A 15,442-nucleotide genomic window follows, 5' to 3' on the forward strand; every position below is an offset into this window, starting at 1 on the left:
TCTGCTAAGCATTATCTCCAATGGCCCTAGGAAATGGCTATTCCTAATGCCCCCATTTTAAGACTAGGGCACCAAGGCAGGAAAGGTTAAGACTGTGCCCAAAATCACACAGTTACTGATGACACTATCTTGACCCTGTGCTCTAACTCAGCCCTAAAACCATGCTAAAAATACCCAGAAAGGGGATAGAAAACGACCTGGCGACATAAAAACAACAATGACAACAGCCAACAACCACATTCTGTAAAGAGGGCTTCGCCATCCCGTCTGCGGTCCTATCTCTGCTCACCCAGAGGAGACTCCATTCAGATATGGCAGAAATGCAACCTGAGCCCCAGGATGTTCTATGCAGAGGGCATGGCAGCAGAATCAGGGTCCCGCCCCGTCACAGCCTCCCATACCTCCGCCCCCCAACCCAGTGCCTCTTACCTAGACAGCCTTCCTTCTACGGTTCCAGTCGGTGCCGCAGAGAGGGGTGATCCCGGCCCGTCACACAAAACCTCTTCCAAAACCAATTTGAAAAACACAATCACAAGAGCAACCGAAGAGGCTTCCCAGCCTGTTCACATGACTCACTCATCAAAACAAAAGAAACTCGCTGAAGGTAAACATACCTCCAACTCGCTTCACCCTCCTCCAGGATGTGCACCCTGGAGGGACAAAGCTGATCAAGAGAGGGGCTCTTCGTGAGAGGCTGTCACCAGAGACCTCCCTCGTTAGCAAAGTTTTCCACACCTCCCTCTCCCGTTTCCTTCCTGCCCATGCCTGAGCTCCCTTAACTTCCCTCACATGTCCAGGGCTTTCGGATGGGAGGACTCCCCGTGTCACTTCCTATGCAAACAGAATCGGCAGCCACGCCTCTCTGCCAACTCTCTCTCCAAGTGCATGCAGCGCCCAACTTCCCTGGGGACACCACCACGTCGCCTGGCTTCTCTAGCCCCCCCAGTGAACCCCACCCAGAGGTGGCGGGGTGACTTCCCTGCATGAGGCATTTACAGGCTGCAGAACCACAGCTCCACGGCAGCCTCAGTCTCTGCATTTGTACCCTGGGGGGGGGGTCACGATGCCCCCCTGCACCGAGCTGCTGGGTCAGTACCGTTAGTAATAGATAAAGTACAGGCACAGTGCCGGGCACACGGTGAGCTCTACTCCTCTGTCCGCAGTCACTGTCCTTGCTGTTCCTGTCACCAAATACTGCAGGAAGCCCACGGAAACCCAGACTGCCAAGTGTCACAAGAATAAGAACTACCCTCCAACAAGCCCACGGCTATCGAATTTTTAAAGATAAGGCGAGTTCTCGCAAGGAGACAAAACACGAATGCAAAACAAGCAGCTACAGGTCTCACGGACCGGGAACCGTGACTGGGAACCGTAACAGGATGCTCGGTGGACTTCGGACACCAGTGACCACTGCAGTGAGTCAGGAATAGAGGCCAGCGGGGCCCAGAGTGTTACAATGCGATCACTTCTCCAGTGCCAAGACGTTGAATCAGAGCGGAGGAAGAATGGAAACAGGTAGGAACTGGTGTCAGCTGGTACAGAGTTGCATAATTCCAACTGATGTAACCAAATGCTCATTACTAATGGGAGAAAACAAAGCTTCTGAACCCAGGCGGTCAGGCTACAGGTTGGCATGGACAGGTTAGGTAGACCACCCGTGCACCTGCACACACACACGCACGGGAAGGCCATCGCGATCATCCTTTCTTCTCTCTGTCCCCTGCCTAAGAGACACACACACACACCACCTAAGTGGGTACCTGGAAAAACCTATGGCATACGAAGGAGCTCTCAGGGGCACGACAAAGAAGAGGCACCTGTTTCCAGCACAGCGACTGGGTGGTGGTAGAAACAATTTGTTAGCAGCCTAACATTCCTGTTACTGCTGATGACCTCACAGTGGCAAGTGCTCAGCCGTCTGCGGCCGCGTTGAGCAAGCGGGCGCCTCTAGAGACAAGATGCTACCTGCGGGGACGGCTCTCCCCCTGGGCGGGGGACGCCTGCAGCCCTGCAGGGTGTGGGAACAGGAAGAAGCAGGAGGGCAAAGGTCAAGTGCTTCGGCTCTCAAGGTGGACTCTTAGCTCTTAAAAACGGAGAAACTTAAACATGTACGATTTCTAACAAATGCATATCTGACAAAGAGAGCAAGCACTACACAGAGTAAACCGACTTCAAGAGGCTCCCTTTGCTCTCCTGACTTATGCCTATGTTTCAGAATGTTAAGGATTTCCAACCTCCTTGGAAATAAACCCTGTCTACTGAAATCGTTGTACCTAAGCAAAAACGTCCCTGGGAAAAGAAACACATATCCATTCCTCAACTACACTGTGCAAGGCCAGGAACCAACGACGCTTTCTATAGCCTTTAGGACCCCAAATCCGCCTGCACTATAATTAACGCGTACTCTAACTCAGCAGTGTCACTTTGGGGAAGTGAAAGCGATGAGTCTTAAGGATTATGTATAAGGATGGTGCAGTAAACAGTGTCTGTAATGGAAGGAGGGGGACTAAAAACACCTTGAATATCTATAATAGTTACCAAATTAACCCTGGCATAGCCACATTATTTGGGTATTGTTAAGCAGTTATTAATCAGTTAATTTAAAAAAACCAAAAAAAAAATCAGTTAAATCTGAATCCATGAACTGAGAGTAACACCCATTAGAAATTCTATACCTACTGGTTCGTTGCAAAAGTTGTTGAGTAATACACAAGCAAAAGCAAAGCAAAGCTAGTCATTGTGTATGTGTTAATGCTTACACAAGGCTTGGAGAAAAGTGTGGAACATGTCCATCCTCAGAGGGATAAAAGGGGAAGCAGAACATCGATTTTTGCCTTATTCGATGTTCAGAATATTACTGATGTGTTAAACCAAAAACCCCATTATGTTAAATACTGCCTCTCCTGGGGCGCCTGGGTGGCTTAGTCCATAAAGTGTCCGCCTTTGGCTCAGGTCCTGGTCTCAAGCTCTGAGTCCAGGCGAGTCCAGCTCCCTGCTCAACGGGGAGCCTGCCTCTCCCTCGGCCCCTCCACCCCCTCGTGCACACGCGTGCACATACTCTCTCTCTCTCTCAAGTAAGATCTTTAAAAATAAAACAGTAAGTAAATAAATACTACCTCTCCTAAATACTAGCTATGAAAAAAAATTGGGGAGAAGTCTTCCTTCAGGAGTAAATTCTATCAGTCATCATTTACCATAACAGCTATAAGATCATCTGAGTGATTACCGTGTGCCAGAATTGAGCCAGACGTTCGCAGGCACCGTACCATCTGACCCTCTCAATCCCAGCTTACAGACAAGGAAACTGGGACTACATAACCTGGCCAAAGTTCCAAAGCCAGCAGGTGGCAGGGACTGGCTCCAAAGGTCAGTCTTCACAATTAAATTGTACATACAGTAAGATGCACCTTGACCATACATGCCCCCTCACAAATAACAGTACTTAGAACACAATCTCATTAACCACATGGCTTTTAGCACCATATAAATCACACCTTGACTAAGAGCAAAAGTAAAACAAAACAAAACAAAACTTGGGATCAAACATTCCTTTTCAAAACTGGAATTAAAACCAGTTAAATCCTGGGACTTCCATGAGTTCTCCTTCTTTTGAATTATTAGGCCTAGAAAGCCATTCTTTTTCTACTTTAACTAAAAATTTTTTAAAATATTTTATTTATTTATTTGAGAGAGAGACAGTGAGAGAGAGTATGAGCGAGGAGAAGATCAGAGAGAGAAGCAGACTCCCCGTAGAGCTGGGAGCCCGATGCGGGACTCGGTCCCGGGACTCCAGAATTATGACCCGAGCTGAAAGCAATTGCTCAACCAACTGAGCCACCCAGGCGCCCCTACTTTAACTAAAAATTTTAATCATCTTTAATCCTTCCTGATTATAGATACATTATAAAAAACTGAAAATTATAGAAAACTAGGAGGAAAAAACAAAAATCACCCAAAATGTCACCACCCAAACAGGACCAATTTCAAACTTTTGCATACTTTATCCCATTCTTTTAATTACATATATTTTAAATTTGTTGACATAGTTGGGACTCTACTACAACATCTGCTATCTTTCATTCTGTTTACTATTTATTATTTTTCCTTATTGTTTCTGAAAAACTTACTGAAAGTTGCTCAAAAACAAGTTTAAGCTGTTACATAACATTCCACGATAAGGATCAACATTTATTTATTTATTTGTTGAAATGCTGGGTTGGTTCTGATTTTTTGCAATTGTTCAAAATGATTTGCCTGTACCTCTGAGTCTTTCTTTAGGGTAGGTTCTTTCTTTTTCTTTTTTTCTTTTTTTTAAAGATTGTATTTATTTGTGTATTCCTTTATTTATGTATTTATTTATTTAATAGAGAGAGCATGAGTGAGCAGGGAGTGGGGCAGAGGGAGAAGTAAACTCCCCATTGAGCAAGGAAGCCTGACAAGGGGCTTGATCCCAGGACCCCTGACTCACAAGGCTGGATGCCAGGACCCTGGGATCTTTACCTGAGCCTAAGGCAGATGCATAACCATCTGACCCACACAGGTGCCCCTCTAGGATAGCTTCTTAAGGAAGAGAGTTATAAGCCAAAAGCTGTATGTTTCTAGAAGTCTCTTACCGCCATGTCCCTAAACTGATTCCCAAAGGACTGTCAAATGCATAAGCTATGAAAAATTGCTATGATTTCCATTTCTATACCTGCAAAATGATTGAAATACTGGGTTTTCTCAAGTGCTTCAATGCCAAGCTGCATAACATAGAACAGAAAGGACTCAAAGTTGGGAGTCAAAAGCACCAAGATCAGGTTACAGCTTTCTTTTCTTTTCCTGGGTTACCGAAAGCATAGCTCCTCAGCAAAGCAGAAGAGTTTTCCTACAGGAAAATTTCAACCCAAAAAGGACATATCAAAATCCTAAGGTGAGAGCAGATCTGGGCAGCAGACTGTCCCCCTAAATCCAGCCTGCAATAAGGACCCCTTCCCTGATTAGCTGCAGCACTACGTCACAGTACCACAACCTCAGAAGTAGCAATCTGAGGGTAGCTTTTATGAAATACAACACAGGGTCCTCCGTCAAATAGAGACTATGGATTTACTTGGCCTGTACATCAAATGACTGTACTTTCTCATATTTATATATCATTTCCTCAAAAACCATTATTCACTCAGCACAGACTACGGATTGTGGGAAATCCCAAAGAACAAGTAAGGACACCCTCCCTGCCTACCAGGCAATAGGAAATGCTGGGCGAGGATAAAAACAGAGCAGCACACAGGCTGGGCAGCTGGGAAGAGATGAGCCCAGACACAGGCAAGGATGAGCAAGAAACAAGGAGGGGATGAAAAATGCCCACCAACCACCCGGAGCCCACGCTCTGGTTCGGGATAATTCACAAAAGATAGGAGGGCAGATGGCAAAGGCATATGGCTCAAGAAGAAAACAGAAGAGCATCCAGTATGGAGAGATTCCGACTGAAGATTATGTTGAAGCTTATTTTATTCTATATAAATGCAGTATTTGAAGCAAGAGCAATGGGGAGCTCCAACAAATTCAGCACAGGACAAGAATAAAAATTAAAATATTCTATTCCTCTTACTAGTACATATGATTTTTTTTAATTGTCCCACTGAAGCCAACACTGGAGCCATAGTCATTGGTCCTCGAGAGCACAGCTGCATGGAAGTTAGCCTGTAAATGCAGTAAATGAGGATTCTGACCCAGCCACTAGTGAGTAGTTGAGGCCCGAGTGAAGGGTGAAGATTCCATTCTACTACCCATGCCTGGAGCCTCTCAAGGGAGAATGAACTAATTTGGGAAGAAAAAAAAAAAAACCCTTCTATACTAAGAACTTTTAAAAACACATCAAAGGGGGGCACTCGGGTGGCTCAGTCATTTGAATGTCTGACATTGGTTTCCCCTTAGGTCATGATCTTATTGGTTGTGAAATCCAGCCCTGTGTCAGGCCCCACGCTCAGCACGGAGTCTGCTTGAGATTCTCTGTCTCTGCCCCTCCCCCCACAGACTCCCTCTCTCTCTAATACATAAAATCTATATTAAAAAAACACACCAAAGCAAAATTATTCAGGATGCCTGGGTGGTTTAGTTGGTTAAGCATCTGCCTTCAGCTCAGGTCTGAGGTCCTGGCATGGAGTCCTACATCGGAATCCCTGCTCTGAGGGGCGCCTGCTTCTCCCTCTGCCTCTGCCTCTGCCTCTCTCTCTGTTATCTCTCATGAAAAAAAAAAAATAAAATCTTAAAAAAACAAAAAAAGCAACATTATTCAAGATGGCCATACTTTGAAGGCTCATTCCAGTAACAATCTTTTGATCGTATTGAAATTTCTTCTTTGTACAATATATTGATATCCCTACTGATGATTTTATCTATTTTCTCCTTGAAGCCTTTCACCCAGAAAAGGACAACTGGGAACCATTATCTCCATATCACACTTTCTTATATTTAACATTCTTATTACGACACTCACTGCTTCAGATTCTCCAACATAAATACCTTGCTTGTCTTCTCTTTTGAGGTACTAACTAGTTCATGGCCCTGTAATCATCTCTGTGGTTCCCTGGTCACTCTAAATCCTTCTTGCTTTCTCTTCCTTGAAGAACTAAAATGAGGCACGTTATCTTTACAACCTAACTCAGGGGATGGGCTTAGTTCAGAAAACACAGAGCACACATGTTGGATTTGCCTGTGAAATGTTCACTTGAACGAAAAGATCACTTACTAGAGAAGGCACCAAAACAAAATCTAACCATGTTCTCATTTGTGTCAGATAATGAAGAAGAATGTGAGAAAGGAAAAAGAAAGCATGAAGTGGGTGTGGAATATCTAGGCTGAATTACTTGCTCCGTCTGGTTACCTGAATCCAGTCAATGATTAGAGAGAGCTACAAGTTGGGAGACAACCAAGTTTAAGTGGCAAAACAAAGAGGTTTCCCCAGTTGAAAAGGAGGGGAACACAATACAAATGCTACAAGCTCCATGTTTGATAAAACAAGGGGGGTTTCAGAAATCCCACACCAAAAAATAAACAAAAACAAAAACAAAAACACAAATACAGAAGGGAAGAACCTGGGACAGTAAGCTAGATGGGCCTTCCGGAAGCTTAACTATGAGAGGCACAAGGTACCAGGTGTTGGTTTTGTTTCGTGAGATGGGTAGGTCGTTTTGTTTTTGTGAAGTATGTAGGCTGTGAGTTGGGAAGGAATTGAAAGTAGGGTAATTGTCTGAATATCTTTATAAGGAGGTGTTACTCCTCCCAGTCCAGACGGCACCGAAGTCAGAGGGCTCCGGGAGGAGAGAGAGAAGGGGGCAAGTGAAATATTCTGACAGGACTGGCTCACGTGGAAAGTTGTGTAAGAGGAGTTCCTTAAGGCAGTTGGAGGTATGTGGGAAGTCTTAGATGTTTAAAGAAAACCAAGCAAATGCAAAGGTGAGGCATTTACAAACTCAAGAAAAAACAAAAATGTGTCCAAGAAAGAAACCCCAATCTAAACACCACACTTGGCTATGCCGTAAACATTACCTGCGTATTTATACTGAGCAGAAAGCACTGAACTGAATCCAACCAGAGTGACGATTAGAGCGACGATTCTGGAATGATGGTGGCCAGGAAGATGGGGTATAAATGAGCTAAGAACCTCTCTGCGGCGGCTACCACCATCATCAGGACGAACACGGTGGAGCACTCAGCAGCTCTTAGAGTTCTCACACTGAGCCCTCCCGAGTGGCCTTGTGTCTCTCCCAGGAGTTGGCCACAAAACAGAAGGCATCACATAGCCTTCCAGATGAGCAAAGAAGGGTGTTTCTCTAGCAAGGAAAGCCTCCTGGGAATGCTCTGCAGTCGGCCTTTGGAATTCTTTCAGCAAGGACAGGAGGAGCATCCCGCCCAACTTCAGGAAGTCTGTGTCAGAAGCAAGTCCTCATCAGACAGGAGGAGATGAATACAGAAGGGCTAGTGGGAGAAGTGGACCGGAAGAGAACGGACCTTGCCCTCTAACTCCCCACCTCCACCACCCAAATAATACAGAAGGTTAATCTCAATGCAAGCACAGATGTCTTTTATACTGAACCTAAACCCATGAAATGTGAGGCTGAAGACATCCAGCCTTTCATAGGTACGTGGTGATCCCCTGAGCTTAGACATCGACAGACGCTGGAACCATTAAAAGCAGTATTACTGAGAGGGTCGATGTTATGATTACAATGTTCATGACCAAAGTCATGCCCTAATTTTACCAGAAATTCAAAAACTTGGAATTTAAATTAAATTTAATTTAATCAGGGCGCCTGGGTGGCTCAGTGGGTTAAGCCGCTGCCTTCGGCTCAGGTCGTGATCTCGGGGTCCTGGGATCGAGTCCCGCATCGGGCTCTCTGCTCAGCAAGAAGCCTGCTTCCCTCTCTCTCTCTCTCTCTGCCTTCCTCTCTGTCTACTTGTGATCTCTCTCTGTCAAATAAATAAATAAAATCTTATTAAATTTAATTTAATCAAAATTTTCCTAGTATTTATTCTTTTATTTTTTTTAAATTTCAGCTTTATTGGAGTATAATGGCATATAAAATTATAAGATATTAAAAGTGAATGCCATGTCAGTGGGTTAAGCCTCCGCCTTTGGCTCAGGTCATGATCTCAGGGTCCTGGGATCGAGCCCCACGTCAGGCTCTCTGCTCAGCGGGGAGCCTGCTTCCTCCCCACCCCCGCTGCCTGCCTCTCTGTCTACTTGTACTCTCTCTCTGTCAAATAAGTAAAAATAAAACTCTTTAAAAAAAAATTGAGGCACTTGGGTGGATCAGTGGGTTGAGTGTCTGCCTTAGGCTCGGGTCATGATCCCAGGGTCCTGGGATCGAGCTCCACATCCAGCCCCATATGGAGCCCTGCATCGGGCTTTCTGCTCAGTGGGACGCCTGCTTCTCCCTCTCCCACTCCCCCTGCTTGTGTTCCCTCTCTCACTGTGTCTTTCTCTGTCAAATAAATAAAAAATCTTTAAAAAAAAAAGTGAATGCTGGGGACGCCTGGGTGGCTCAGTTGGTTAAGCAGCTGCCTTCGGCTCAGGTCATGATCCCAGCGTCCTGGGATCGAGTCCCACATCAGGCTCCTTGCTTGGCGGGGAGCCTGCTTCTCCCTCTGCCTCTGCCTGCCATTCTGTCTGCCTGTGCTTGCTCGCTCTCCTCTCTCTCTGACAAATAAATAAAAAATCTTTAAAAAAAAAAAAAAGTGAATGCCATGATTTGAAATACAAACATATTGTGAAGATTCATATATTGTATATATTATATACATATATATTTATATATATTTATACACACACACACACACACACATATAATGACTATGATTCCAATGACTATGGCTCTGGTCTTGGCTTCAAAGAAATTTTAATTTAAATCCATGTATGTTGTATATATTAATTATACTTTGTGTCATATATTGTGAAAAGATTCCAGAATCGTCTCACTAATACTCTGGTTAGATTCAGTTTGGTGCTTTCTCTTCAATATAAATATGTAAGTAATGTTTACAGCTTAGCCAAGTGTGGTGTTTACACTGGGTTTTCTTTCTTGAACACATTTTTGTATTAAAATCAAAATTCTGGATCTTGACTTTTTTTTGAAATTATGGTTACCATTTCTGGAGCATCTCCTCCAAACTAAACTTGGTGCATTCTAGTACTCACATCACCAACCCTGTGGTAGGTATTGGACCCATTTAACAGATGAGTCAACTGAAGCTTACAGAGTGTAACTCACTTAAAAACATACTAGCTAGCGATGGAATTCAGTCTCAGAGAGGCGACGTAGTCTCCCATCTTCCATAATATCTTAAAGGAGCCTGATGAAGACTCTTCTACGCAGTCTGGGGGTTCCAGGGAAGTCAGTCTCTGCTGATGGAAATCTAACTTCGAGCTTGTGACCGACTGACAGTGTTGTAAACAAATAGTTAAACATGTTAAAAAGTATAGACTCTTTGAGCGCCTAGGGTTAGGACAATGGGAGTGAAGTGCTAGATGACCCCAGGGTCAGAAGAAAAAGCAACAACTGAGATTAGAAGGAGTGGAGAGGGAGGTGCCCCAGTCTTCACCCACTGGAGCCCCGTGTTTGCCCTAGACATATGCCTGCTGTTTACCACATTGTTCCTCCCCTGATCCTCTGTTTCAATAACAAAAACAACTTCCCATGGATCCTCACGTTCCTCCAAAAAGTGAACGGAGGCCCATCTTATACTGTAGTGTTAAAAAAAATAAACCAAAACGTGAGAAAGGTCTCAGATATTTACACGACAAACTAGCAGAGCCCAAGGTTTAACTTCGGCACCTCTCAGGAAATCCAGAAATGCTGACCCACTGTCACCCAGAGGCAAGGACCTTCTACCTATTTGTATTAACTCTGCACACTTTGGTCAAATTCCCCAAAGCACCTTTTCATTCCAACAGAATAAAAAATACCAGATAAACATGGGAAGTGATGAATGTGTTGATTAACTAGATTGGGGGTGGGAGGTGTGAATCTTTTCAGGATATATATGTATACCAAATCACACCATTCACGTTAAATATCTTACAATTTTATATGCAGTTATGCTCCAACAAAGCTGAATTTAAAAAAATTAGAAGAATAAAAAGGAAAGGATAAGAAGGAAAAAAGGTAAGTGCAGGTGTGAACACAAACCGTGCTCCTCTCGAGCCAGTTCCAGTATGAAAACAAGTTTCAGTCATGTCACTGATTCATGGACAGTTCACATACGAGTAGTGAAAGGGAAGGGAAGGGAAGGGAAGGAAAGGAAGGAGGAGGCAGGGAACAACTTACTGGAAGTCTCAAAAAATTAGCCAGACTAGAATTAAGGAAAGTGAATCAAAGACTCGTAAATGCAGTATAAGAGCAACAAGGGAAAGGGGCTTACTCAACCTATGCTTTGCAAATAACATAGGAAAAGATCTGAAAGCATCTTGTCGCAAGGTAACATGCTCACAGTGACTTAAACCTCAGCCAGCAGCGTGGAAGGGGCTCCCCCGCCCACAACAGGCTCCAGAAGGGGAGGCAGGAGCGGTCAGGAGGATCACAGAAATGGACGCATCTGAGAGAGGGTGGGAGGAAGTCAGTGCCGGATTGCCTGCCTGGTCCACCACACCTCCCATAATCCCGTCCCCGTAACAAGAGCAAGAACGAAATCGAAACAGAGCTGGAACCTCAAGTCCATGCCCTAAAACACTGTAACCACTTGGCGCAAAGACCTCACGGTCATATCACACTAACAAAGGACACAAGCAGAGGAAACAGCTCTGGATACACCATGTGGCGTACGAGCCAACCTTCTAAACAGAAGAGCATTTCCACCCAAACTTGAATTTTGTACTGACCCCAGGCGATCCTCCCACTTAGAAGCCAAGAGAAGGAACTGAAAGGTCAATGTGTTTTCCCTTGTTAGATGTAAGATTATATTTCAGGCTAATGACCTAACCCACATTTTTTTTTAAAGATTTTATTTATTTATTTGACAGAGATCACAAGTAGACAGAGAGGCAAGCGGAGACAGAGAGAGGGCGAAGCAGGCTCCCCGCCAAGCAGATAGCCTGATAAGGGGTTTGATGCAGAGCTCGATCCCGGGACCCTGGTACCATGACCCGAGCCAAAGGCAGAGGCCTCAACCCACTGAGCCACCCAGGCACCCCCTAACCCACATTTTAAAAAGAAATTCATTACTGCAAATATTTATCCAGGACCTACTCCATACTAGGCACTAGGCTAGACAACAGGGACAAAACTATTTAAGAAGACACACAGCTGTGTTGTCCTCACAGAGCTCCCCTACCTAAGACACCTTCACTCTCTCTTAAATCACCGTCTGCACAGGCGCGCCAAGGAACTGAAATTAAGCAGGACAGTGCTATGACTGAGCATATAGAAATCACCGAATAATGCACTGGCCCAAGTCTTCTCTTTTCTTCGCGATATCTGCCTTTCTGGAACTATCAGATGCCAGCACGTTAAGGAGGACCACCAACTTGCACGCATTCGACTCATTTCTTCTGGGCGATGGCCATGTGTCAGACAGGGTAGATACAAAGAGTCCGACACAGTTCTCATCTTCAGAAGCTCATAAACTAAACTAACGAGGATGAATTCTTGAGAATCAGCGGGCAAATGGCCTTCTCTGGAAAGAGGTTTGACAGCTGGGTTTAAAAAGTTTTTTGCAAAACTGACACAAAGTAATCTTCTTGCCTTTTTCTCCTTACAAATGTCCCTATAACGAGCACTGGCCTCAGAACAGGCTCTTGACCTCTCCGCTGTGCTGAATCGCACTTCATCCAAATGAGCTCGCGGTCACGTCTCCAAATGTGAAATTCAGTCCACCCACCCACGACGGCATTCAAAGACATCAGGATTTTCCCTAGTGTCTGCTGCGGCTAAGGCAGCTTCTAAAGATTAAATACAGCAGCTCAAGGAAGGTCCTTTAAGAGCGGCTCCTTGTCTACCTAAATAACGAAGAGGAGGAGGGGGGAAGAGGGGGTGGAGCGGGGGGAGGAGGAGGAGGAGGAGGAGGGAGAGGATGCTGATAATGGCGAAGAGTTCTAACTGTGTCTTCAATGACAGCATTTACACTGCGTCAAGCCCTGCCATGATTACAGCCCTACGGGAGAGGCATATTAGTTATCCCCATTGTACAGACGGGGAAACTGAGGATTGAAGAGATTGGGCTCAAGAACACAAAGCCAGGATATGGCAGAGCCAAGCCCAAATGCTTACCCATTGCACATGGCCTCCCTCTGCCACCCCTCCCCCACGTGCCCCAAACACCTGCAGCGCTGCCGTCTCTATCCTCCGTGCAGTAAAATGCTCTTCCCTCCGAAAGACCCTCCTTCCCAGTCTGCACCCAGTTGACTCCTACCTGTCCTTCAGAACTCATGCAGAGTCACCTTTCCAGGCAACCCGTCCAGATGACCCCTCTAAGGTCGGATGCCTCCTGTCTGGATCAGCTCCGCCCTGGGCATGGACCCCCCTCTCCCCCAGCACTCTCCCATTATAGCCATTCTGTTATGAGCTGCTCAACGCCCTGGCCATTTCGTGTTCAACTCTGCAGCCCCATGGCCCAGTGAGAGCACTTATGCATAGCAGGCAGCAAATCAACTGTGTCAATTGGTTGAACAAATGAATGAGGAAAGAGAATGCAGGCTAAGGGCTTCTTCTAGGATAGTCTCCGGAACCAGAAATCCCTGAGTTCAAGTCCTGACTCCACTGCTTACCGACCTGCCCAATTTACTCACCTTTCTAAGCTTCAGCATCTCACGGATAAAATGAAGGCTATCAAGTACCACCTAACACAAAAGGCTGGTCCGAGGGTTCTGATTTGGCAGCTTGGCCTAGGAAGTGGCACATAGTATGTGCTTAATCAATGTTAGCTATTCGTAGTAAAGGACAGGTCAAACACCTGCTCTCTAATGATAACGAACTTTGGGTATGCCTGGGTGGCTCAGTCGTTAAGCAGCTGCCCTCGGCTCAGGTCACAATCCCAGGGTCCTGGGATTGAGCCCCGCATCAGGCTCCTTGCTCAGTGGGGACTTCCCCATCTCTCTCTCTGCCTGCCACTCTGCCTGCCTGTGCTCTCTCTGTCTGTCAAATAAATAAATAAATTCTTAAAAAAAAAAGAACTTTGCCCTCAATAGTCAGCTTCTCTGTCCCCTCCAATCTCAAGGCTCTGAGCAAAATACAAAGTCAGCCCTCTCTTGATGTGGCTGGGGGACGAAGGCTCATTTCCACAACCACTCCAGGTCCCTGCAGACCTAAACATTTAAAGATCATTTAGGTTGGGGGGCCTAGGCGGCTCAGTCATTCGGGTGGTAGGCTGTTGATTTTGGCTCAGGTTGTGATCTCAGGGGTCCTGGGATGGAGCCTTGCATTAGACTCCCTTCTGCTCCCTCCCCCTACACAGCCTCTCTCTCTCTCTCTCTCTCAAATAAATAAATAAAATCTTAAAAAAAAAAAAAACGATCATTTAGGTTTTTCCAGGAAACTCTGAGGGGGGGGAAACACATAACCTTGAATTTAACCTTTTCTCCCAAGACAAGTATCTCCTTGGGAACGGAGAACCTAGCTCCGAAAACAGCAGTTGCTTGTGTAATACTTACCTTTGACAGAGCACTATCAGTAACTGCAACACGTGCATCACTAGGTCAGAGTTTAAAATCCTAGTCATTTATATTTTTCTGTCGTGTATATATACAGAATGGGAAACACTTCTGTTGGCTAACGTATGGCCAAGGATATTTTGATGAATATGGCATAACTGACTTCATATGGTGTAACTCAATATTCAGTGGTTTAGGAATGGTATGTTTTTAAATACATGTTCCTGGGATGCCTGAGTGGCTCCATTGTGAAGCATCTGCTCCGTTGTGAAGCATCTGCCTTTGGCTCAGGTCAAGATCCCAGGGTCCTGAGATCAAGTCCCGCACAGGCTCCATGCTCAGCGGGGAGTCTACTTCTCCCTCTGCCTGCTGCTCCCCTGCTTGTGCACTCTCTCTCTCTCTCTCGCTCTGAGAAATAAATAAGCATAAATAAATAAAATATTTTTTAAAGATCACTAAAAAATAAAGTAATATTTTCCTTAATACGTTTGTAAAATCTACAGATCTCATTATAATCACCAAGTAGGACCAGGAGCTGAATGGCCAAAAATATCGCATTGCCTCACAGGGAGTCCAAATAAGAAGTAACGAGCCATTAATCTGCTCCAGGAAAAACTGCTTTTGGACAAGACTGCAGCTGTTAAATTCAGATGGGGCAGGGAAAAAAGCTTTTTTGAAACAGTCACCATTTGCTATTTTAATATATTTTTTCACACCCACAGATAAGCAACACTTCATGTTTCTTTTCTAAACATAAAAATAAAACTCTCCTGGCATTCTTGGTCCTGAGCTTGTAATGTATTCAGTAACTTTCCATTTTACTTCTGCGCTCACAGATTGAGAAAAGTACTTCGGTCCTTAACAAAAATATTTATGCTCTGAAGTATTTATTGCTTCCACATAACTAGATCCCAGAGTACGGATGAGAAAGGTATCCAAGAGGAAATGGGGAATAATAGTGGGCAAAGTGTTCTAGAGCAGAAGGTCAAACCACGGAACACACTTTGTAACTGTAACAGGATAGGGCTGGAAACCGAGCAAGGCTCAGCCCAGCCCAGCCCAGCCCCACAAGGCACGGAATTCTCACTCCAGTGAACACTGACTGTAAGCATGACCAACTCGACACACTGGAACCCCTCAGGGAAAATGAATTACTATTACCTGCCCAGCATCCAAAACTTCAAATACATTAGCAGATCATTGGGTTTGTTTCTTCTTTTTTTTAAAGCAACACCTTTATTTTCAAATAAAACATTACAGATAAAAGCAGAACTGACTTCCTGACACCTGCGTACCCTCTGGGACAACCCCCTCCCC

At 45.0% G+C, this 15,442-nt stretch overlaps 1 protein-coding gene across 2 annotated transcripts in view; it reads right to left on the reverse strand.

Moving 5' to 3' along the window:
- PTPN14 (protein tyrosine phosphatase non-receptor type 14) overlaps window positions 1–15,442 on the reverse strand; it is a 174,962-nt gene that overhangs the window by 115,609 nt on the left and 43,911 nt on the right. Inside the window, exon 1 of one of the 2 annotated variants that reach the window (XM_047705314.1) lies at window positions 430–708. The exons of the other annotated variant lie outside the window; for it this stretch is intronic. The gene's annotated coding sequence lies outside the window, so the exon portion shown is untranslated. Of the gene's footprint in view, window positions 1–429; window positions 709–15,442 lie in introns of those variants that run through there. 2 annotated transcript variants of the gene reach the window in all.

The sequence above is a fragment of the Lutra lutra genome, chromosome 15 (genome assembly GCF_902655055.1).
Source record: "Lutra lutra chromosome 15, mLutLut1.2, whole genome shotgun sequence".
Lineage (NCBI taxonomy): Eukaryota > Metazoa > Chordata > Mammalia > Carnivora > Mustelidae > Lutra > Lutra lutra.